This window comes from Cicer arietinum, chromosome 8, assembly GCF_000331145.2.
Source record: "Cicer arietinum cultivar CDC Frontier isolate Library 1 chromosome 8, Cicar.CDCFrontier_v2.0, whole genome shotgun sequence".
Lineage (NCBI taxonomy): Eukaryota > Viridiplantae > Streptophyta > Magnoliopsida > Fabales > Fabaceae > Cicer > Cicer arietinum.
Genome location: NC_021167.2, coordinates 14016129 through 14024723, shown reverse-complemented (window position 1 = coordinate 14024723; position 8595 = coordinate 14016129). Strand labels below are relative to the sequence as shown.

At 28.8% G+C, this 8595-nt stretch overlaps 1 long non-coding RNA gene across 2 annotated transcripts; it reads right to left on the bottom strand.

Moving 5' to 3' along the window:
• Nucleotides 1–4115: 4115 nt before the first annotated feature.
• On the bottom strand, nt 4116–6297 carry LOC105853120 (uncharacterized). Of its 2 annotated transcripts, XR_012161517.1 has the most exons (3): nt 5517–6278; nt 5306–5411; nt 4116–5199 (listed from the first exon to the last, which is right to left on the bottom strand). It is a non-coding gene; the product is annotated as an uncharacterized lncRNA (long non-coding RNA). The 2 variants fall into 2 exon arrangements; XR_012161516.1 differs by having other exon boundaries at nt 4116–5411; nt 5517–6297.
• Between the last annotated feature and the right edge of the window lie 2298 nt (nt 6298–8595).

Genomic DNA, 8595 nt, shown 5'->3' with positions numbered 1-8595 from the left:
ATTCGATATAATCAAGTTATCAAATTTTTTCATGTCATTGCTTAGGAACTTGTTTAAGACCATAGAAAGACTTATCTAACTAACATACCTTGTCTTCTTGTCCATGAATTACAAAACCTTCAGGTTGTTCCATATAAATTTCTTCTTCCAAGTCACTATTTAAAAAAGTTGTTTTAACATCCATCTGGAGTATCAACGGGTTATGAATAGCCGCAAGTGATATGAGCACCCTAATAGATGTTATTCTAGTGACTGGTGAAAAAGTGTCGAAGAAATCTATATTTTCTCTTTGTCTAAAACCTTTGGCTACAAGGTGTGCTTTGTATTTATCAACGGTTCCATCGGGTTTTAGTTTATTTTTCAAGATCCATTTACAACCTATTGATTTGCAACTAGGAGGCAAGTCTACTAAATTTCATATGTTAGACTCTAGATAATCCATTTCGTCGTTTATAACTTCTTGCCATAAATATGAATTCAATGATGACAATGTTGCTTTTAGATTTGCAGGATCATCTTCTAAGTTATAGGCCATATATCCGGGTCCATAATCTTTAGCAACTCTTACTCTCTTACTTTTTTGAGTTTCTATTTCACCTTGGTTGTTGCTTTTAGTGCTTCTTGTCACAGGAACTTGACTAGGTTCGATGCTCCCACTATTTCTCGACTTGAAAGGGAATTTATTTTAATGGAAGTCTATGTCATTTGATTATATAATCACTTTCGCATTTAGGTCATAGAACCTATACGCTTTACTGCATACCCAATGAATAAACATTCATAAGTTCTGCTAGAGAGTTTAAATATTTAATTATCTTGGGATCGGGGATTCTGACATAAGCCAGACAATCCCATGTTCGAAGATAAGACAAATTAGGTTGTCTTTTCTTCACTATCTCATAAGGAGATATTTTGTTTTTAGATGTAGGAACTCTATTCAAAACATAGAAAACAATAGTAACAACTAGTTTAGTAAGAGTTATATTCTTTCTTTCAGCTTTACCATTATCAATAAAAGCAAAAGTGTAATCAGAGCGATTATCAAAAGTGATGAAATAACTCTTTCCATTTATGGTGGTCAATTTGCATGTGTTATTCCTCCTTTATAAAATTGGGGCACACCCCAAGTTCTATACCTCCATCTTATATACACTACTAGTGTATGATATCTCTTCTATGTGGAAGTTTCTTATTTTTCAATTCACAACAACATTAGCTCTCATTATGTCATCATTTCCAACAATTATCTTTTAAAAAAATTAACTATGAAATGCAAACACAAAATAACATCTAGTTTTTTTTTATAAAAAATTCTTGAAATTACTCAATTTCAATATTTTTTTTTAAAATATATAACAAATAGGTCCATAATCTTTTTTGAGTATGTCCAAAAGTCACTTATATTTTGAATGACTAATTAGGGTAAGAGTGCGAAATAACCAATTGTCATTGACACAATATCACTTCTATGCTCCAGCACTTTTCTTCTATTTTCGCTAAATTGATGCCTTGACAAACAATACTGTCGAGTGCTTCGATTTAGGACATTTGTGTAGGTAAAATACATAAATTAGATATCATAAAATCCACCATGTTTAAATATTTCTTGTAAATTTGTGTAATATAAACGTTTTGTATTTAAATTAATTTATACAATTTCTATTTCTAGTGTAAATCCCAATTATACACTTTTTGGTGGAGATCACGGTACATATGGTTCCAAATGATACATGTCAAAATCATCCTTTGCAATGCCAATCAAAGGCAAGTTAAATTTAAAGATGATTGTGGATGATGATAACACATTTTTTTGGTATATAGTATATATTTATAAATTATGATAAAACTTTGACGAGGATGATTGTGATAAATGAGATTTTAGTGGAAGGAACTATGCACATGCCAATACAATACAATAATAATTGTTAAAAGCTATAGGGATGCCCAGGGCCTACTGAATAAGTGACACAATTGATGATCAATGATACTATTAATATAATTTTATTTTAATTTTTTTTAATAGAGATAGTAAATATTATCATAATTAATTTATATAATTGCGAGATAATAAATATTATTCGAATTCAAAATATAAGGTCCATCTTATTGATATTTATTAATTGATCTAAAATTTAAAGACAATACTTTTTTTTTATTGTTATGAACGCATACAAATATTTTATTATAGATTATTTATTTTAAAGTTAGATTCCATGACATCAACAAATCAACAAAAGGGAAAACACCTTCCCATGTGATAAAATGAAAATACTTTTATATCAACGGTTAGTTTTTTCCATACTTTTACCATACTTTATAGGTCTAAATATTGTGTCAATCACTTTTTATTTTCTTTATATATATATGACTTTTATAATAAGAGATGAATAATTATTAGTTTAATTAAATTATGAATGGTTAAGATTAGAATAAAAATTAATGTGATATGTTTAAGTGATCATGAGTTATATAAATAACTTTTAATTATAATCATATATATATATATCGTTGTATGTTTAAAATTTAATCATTTCATTCTCTTATTTTAAAACTCATTTTACTTGATACATCTTTATATATATTATAAACCACATTTTATTTAAAACACAAGACGTGTCAAGAAAAATAACAAAATTACAATGACACCATTACATCATAAAAGAACGCAAAATAATCAAATGACCCCCACATATCAAGAATGGAATGAACCACACGTAATAAAATTCAAACAACCTAAAAGGACAGTCCACCATTGATTAACTCAATATTTTGAAATCTTTATTATGTACCTTCAACGACCACTGCTACGATAAAGACAAGATATGATCAATCATAAGATTCAAAATACATTCACACTCTTTAAAAATTAAGCAATTACTTACACGCCAAATAGATCAAGCACAAGCCAACTCAGCCCAACAATGACAAATCTATTGCCAGGTGCCTTCCCACACGATAATAATCACGAGAAGAACTATAAAAATGATTAATCTCCAATTTTAACCCCCAATAAAAAATGAATATAGATGCAGATTTTCTCCAATTAGTTAAAGACTGGAGTGGTAGAGGCAAAATCTACCCCGACTCACCATTACTTACCTACTTTTGGTAAGCCTTGCTATTTAAAATGTGGGCTCTTATGATTACAAAACTTTTTGTAAGCCTTGTTATTTAAAAGGTTTGCTACATGATTTTAATCAATTGTAGTTTCTATATTTAATGATTAATCTGTTTTAAGTTAATAGTTTTATGATCTAATCAACGCAAAGTCGTATAGAAACAATTTCAAAATGGTTGAAATAGTTATTTGAGTATAAGTTAATAGGATTTTTTTTTCTCAATATTCCACTTTTTATTTTAAATCCAAAATGTTTCACTTCAAAAAAAAAAATTCAAAATATCTTATCTTTTGAGTACTCCCTCGCATTTTTAAGATACGATTATATAAAAGAACTGGTTTTATATTTCAATATATTGGAGTATCTTAAGAATGCGACTATGTACTATCCTCCTTCTCCCCTTCCTCCTTCTTCTTCTTGAAGCAACACACAATACAAGTAGTGAAATCAAGATGATAGGTCTAAAGGCTTTAAGAAGGGTCGATACTATCCCTTGAGAAAATTGGACTCAAATGTATGATCAAGGTCGATGATGGGACAACATGATAACCAACTTTGTTGAGTCAATTACCTTCGCGCTCAAGGATACACACAATCTCCCAATCATAACATTTGGTAATGAATCAACCTATTATAGGTTAAGGGACTTATTTTTGCAATTGACCGTGGCAAATAAAGTCAGCCACACTAATCCTATCTATGGCGTAGTTGGGAGTCGCAATTTATTAACCACGGTTAAAATCCAAATTAACCACGTTTAAAAGAGTCGTGATAACATATTTTTAGCCACGATTAGTTTACGGTTAGTCATGGCTAAAACCGTGTTAAACGATATTATAAAACACAATTTATGTTTTCATTTTTGCCACAGGCCAACAATGGTTAATGTTTGTTTTTTTTTTTAATATCAGTTGAGGTCTATAGAGTCAAACCAAACATTTTACAATAAACTAATCAAAGTAATAAAATAATCAAAGTAAAAACCCATAAAATATGTCATAAACATAACTAACTATATTTGCAATACACTAAGAAGACGTTCTTAACAAATATAGCAACAATAACTAATTAACATACTAAAACCATCATTAATATACAAGTATAAAGTAGTTTATACCAACAACAAAACTTAAACTAGTAGTCAAACATTCTAAAATCTGATACATAAACTAATGAAGCATACAAAAATTATTGTCGACATCAAAATAGTCTAGAGCAACAACAAAATAATCCACTAAACATCACATTTCTTCCATTAGTAGTCCAAATAGCAGCATATTTCTTCCATTTGCATGCAAACAACAAAAAACATAATCCTTCCATTTGTAGAGCAAAAATCAAGGTGAACTTTACTCGTTAATTATGAGAATTAGAACCTGCCAAGTCGAAGCATAATGTAAGCAAATGTTTACTAACTAACACTAATGAATGAGTATCATTTTAATAGTATTAATCACTATGTAAAGAAATAAAACATGATATTTGCAAGTGACTTAAAGTATCGATCTAAGTGTAAAAACTCCTAAAAGACATATATATATGGGTTAGAAAAGAAATGTAGAAGAAAGATCAAAGAAAACAGAAAAGACTAAAGAAAATGATTGGAATGAAAAATATCATTTGCGTTAACTTTTGAATTGCAGTGTCTCTAAACAAGGGCGGGAAGCTTCCGAACTGCAATGTCTGCAATTAATATATATAATTATTAACTTAAAATAAGAATTTTAGCGTTTACTAGCAAAACTTGAATACAATAGAAATAGATAAACTACCACATAAGGGTGATAAAACTCAACAAAAAGATAAATAATTGAAATAAATATTAAATTATCTTAACAAATTAATTTGTGGATAGGCCTAATGTCTGCACCCAAAACCCGACATTTTCTCAAACCACTCAACAGCCTTATCAAGTAACGCAACCATTCTAGCACAATTAATCATAGTAGTAAATGTAATATTATTTTGCTTTACCCCTCTTTGAAGTATTTCATCAAACACCTTATGTGCTCCTTCAAGATCCTTACATTTTCTAAACACTTGAGTGTCACGTTGTTAAGAACCACCCCATTATCATAAGCTTAGTAAAAGAAAAAAACAAGACATTACGTCACTTAATCATATTTTAAAGCAGTCATTGTAGCACAATTAATCATAGTAGTAAATGTAATGTTATTTGGCTTTACCTCTCTTTGAAGCATTTCATCAAACACCTTGTGTGCTCCTTCAAAATTCTTACATTTTCTAAACACTTGAGTGTCACATTGTTAAGAACCACCACATTATCATAAGCTTAGTGAAAGAAAAAACAAGAAATTACATCACTTAATCATATTTTAAAGCAGCCATTCTGGCACAACTAATCATAATAGTAAATGTAATGTTATTTGGCTTTACCTCTCTTTTGAAGCATTCCATCAAACACCTTCTATGCTCCTTCAAAATCCTTACATTTCCTAAACACTTGAGTGTCACATTGTTAAGAATCACCCCATTATTATAAGTTTAGTGAAAGAAAAAACAATCACATAAACAACTCTACATCACATAAACAACTCTACATCACATAAACAATCACATAAACTTCTAAACCTAAAATGGTTATTATCAACTCTACATCTACTAATCACTATCAAAATGGTTATTATCAAACTAAACTATCAAAATGATTATTATCAAACTAATTTTTTTATAAAAAAAGGTATTACATCACATAAATAATCTAAAAAAGTATTACATCACATAAATAATCTAAAAAAGTATTACATCACATAAATAATCTAAAAATGTATTACATCATTCTATTGAATTTTTTTTTTGTCAAATGTACTCACATCACATAAACAACTAAACCTAAAAAATTAAAATCAAAAGAGATTTGAAGTTTTTATCGGAGAGAACGAAAGAGAGCAGCTCGTGAGTTCTTGGCAATGGCTGGGTCACGTAACGTCATTGCTAGTGACTGAGTTGTGAGTGCTTGTGATTGGGTCATGAGATGTCCGGTGTAAGATGAGTAGAGAAGAGAAATGAAACCTGAAATAAAAAAATAAAAAAATAAAGGAATGGAAAAAGGTGAAAGGAAATGGAAATAAAAACAAAAGGGAATACAAAAAATAAAAGAGGGAATGGAAAAAAAAAAGTAGGCGCATTCACTGAAAAAGTAAATTGTTAGCCACAGTCTAACCGTGACAAAATTTGATTTTTAGTCATTATCAATGGGAATGTGGATAACTGCTGATTTTTTTGTAGTGTATGATTAGATACATATAGAAGATTGTTTGAAGATAAAGTTGCTAAGTCCAACATCCACCAAGTCATGCGATTCAACCAACAACTATTTTTCAAGGTGCAAGAAAAAAATTAAACCAAGAGAGATGCGACTGATTGATCATTTCAAAGAAGGACTTGAGAGAAATAAGTGTGATTGTGGGAAGTTTTAGGCTATGTGTGGGTCTTATTCGCATGTCATAGTTTTGTATTCTTACATTCATCAAAATTATTTAGTACATCTACCTCACTTGAATAAGGTTGTTAATGTATAATGTTTAAAACAAAGAGTTCTCAATTATGTCCAATGAAGGATACTGGTTCCAATATAAAGGTGAAATAGTGTATAATAACCTTGAAATACGGAGACTAGGTTGTTTGTGTAGTACCCACATTAGAATTGAAATGGACGTTAGAGATAAAGTATCAAGAAAATGTGAATTATGTCGGATAATCTATCATACTCGAAAACATTGTTTAAATATTATTGAAAACTCTACTCTTACCTCAATCATTTATTTATTTTAATGTAATTTTAATCAATTTATATAACTAATAATTATTTTTGTATTTTTGTATTTTTTATTAATTTTTTTAAAATAAAATAAAAAGTGTTAACATCTTGTATCAAATTATCAATCTAGTGGAGTTCATTCATAATTCTATCCACCAGCATCATCTAAGCAACATCAATTCTCAACATCATCCATTGTGGTCCAAACCACTGGTTGGTGAGCTTAAGATAAATATTGGTAGAGCTCACTCTACAAGTAATGGTGCCTCTGTTTGTGGTGGTATCATTCATGACCTTAATGGGTCCTTCATTACATATTTTTACTCTGAAGTTAGTTTTAGTATTTATGTTTTTGTTGAGATGTGGGCGCTTCAGAGTGGCATTTGGTTAGCACGTGATCTTCACATTTAAATCATCTTTGAAATTGACTTCTTATTTTTCTTTAATATGACCAAGAAAGGTTACTTATCATCCTCTAATGATCCTCCTGAAAGACATCTGCATTATGCTTCGAGATCCGACTTGGACGGCTGCTATCTGTTTCTTCCCTCGCAAGACAAATAAATGTTTTCATTTACTTGCTCAATGTGGTTTTACATTTTCTTTTTCTATTATTATAGTTGAGCATGTTGCTCCCATTTTACATTCCATTTTACAAGACTTTTGTTATATAAAATAAAGTGTTAATAGGAGGTCGTGGTTTTGAAATCCGATCACATATAAACTTAAAGGGATTAATTATAAAATTATATAGTTATAGAAACTAAAATTATATTTAAATTTTTAATTTTTTTACTTATATCTAATTTTTGCTTAAGCCAATTTATAAATACACATATTTCTTTCATTTTCTCTAAGAGTTTAATATATATTTATTTATTGTGCAAAATTATCTTACAATATTATCCAATAAAAATTGAAATTTTTGACACATCAACTTAACAAAGTTTAATTCCATTGAAATATATTATGGGTCCATTTGTCATAGTCTCATAGACTTTAAAAAAATAGTCTCGATGTTCAATATTAATTTTCATAGATTTAAAAAAAAATATATAATAAATTTTGTTTTTGTTAACCATAATGAAAAACATTTAAAAAAAAATATTAGATATAGAAAATGATTTTTAGCGAGAATCTACCTAAAATAACTTATCATTTGAAATCGTAGTTAGATTTCTTTTTTTATCATCATCTAAAAAAAAGTATGTATCAAACCATTGAAAATTCCTAAAAGTGAATCTTTTTTTAAAAAAAATGTTTTTTTCACAAAGAATTTGTCACAAACAAGTACTAAGTTGATGGTTAAAATTGATTATTATTATTGGATGATAGTGTAAAATAATCTTAACATTACTAGTGGATATAAATTAATTAAGCTCTTTCTTTTACACTAAAATATAAAAACAATCATCTCATTTTTTCCTCTTCTTTCCGTTTTTTTCTTCCCCATATCTTTCCTTCATCAACATAATAAAATGTAAAGAAAGTATAGACTAAATGGTCCCGATTAAATTTCTCATGGATTAAAAATTATCTTTAATTTTTTAAGAGACTAAAATGAATCTTCACCTCAATATTTATTCTAACTCCATACTACCTCCACACAAAGTCCTCTTTGGATCTAAGCCAACACAAACAAGATCTCATATCTAATTGTAGCCTCAACAACACCATCCTTAACAAGAAATCACC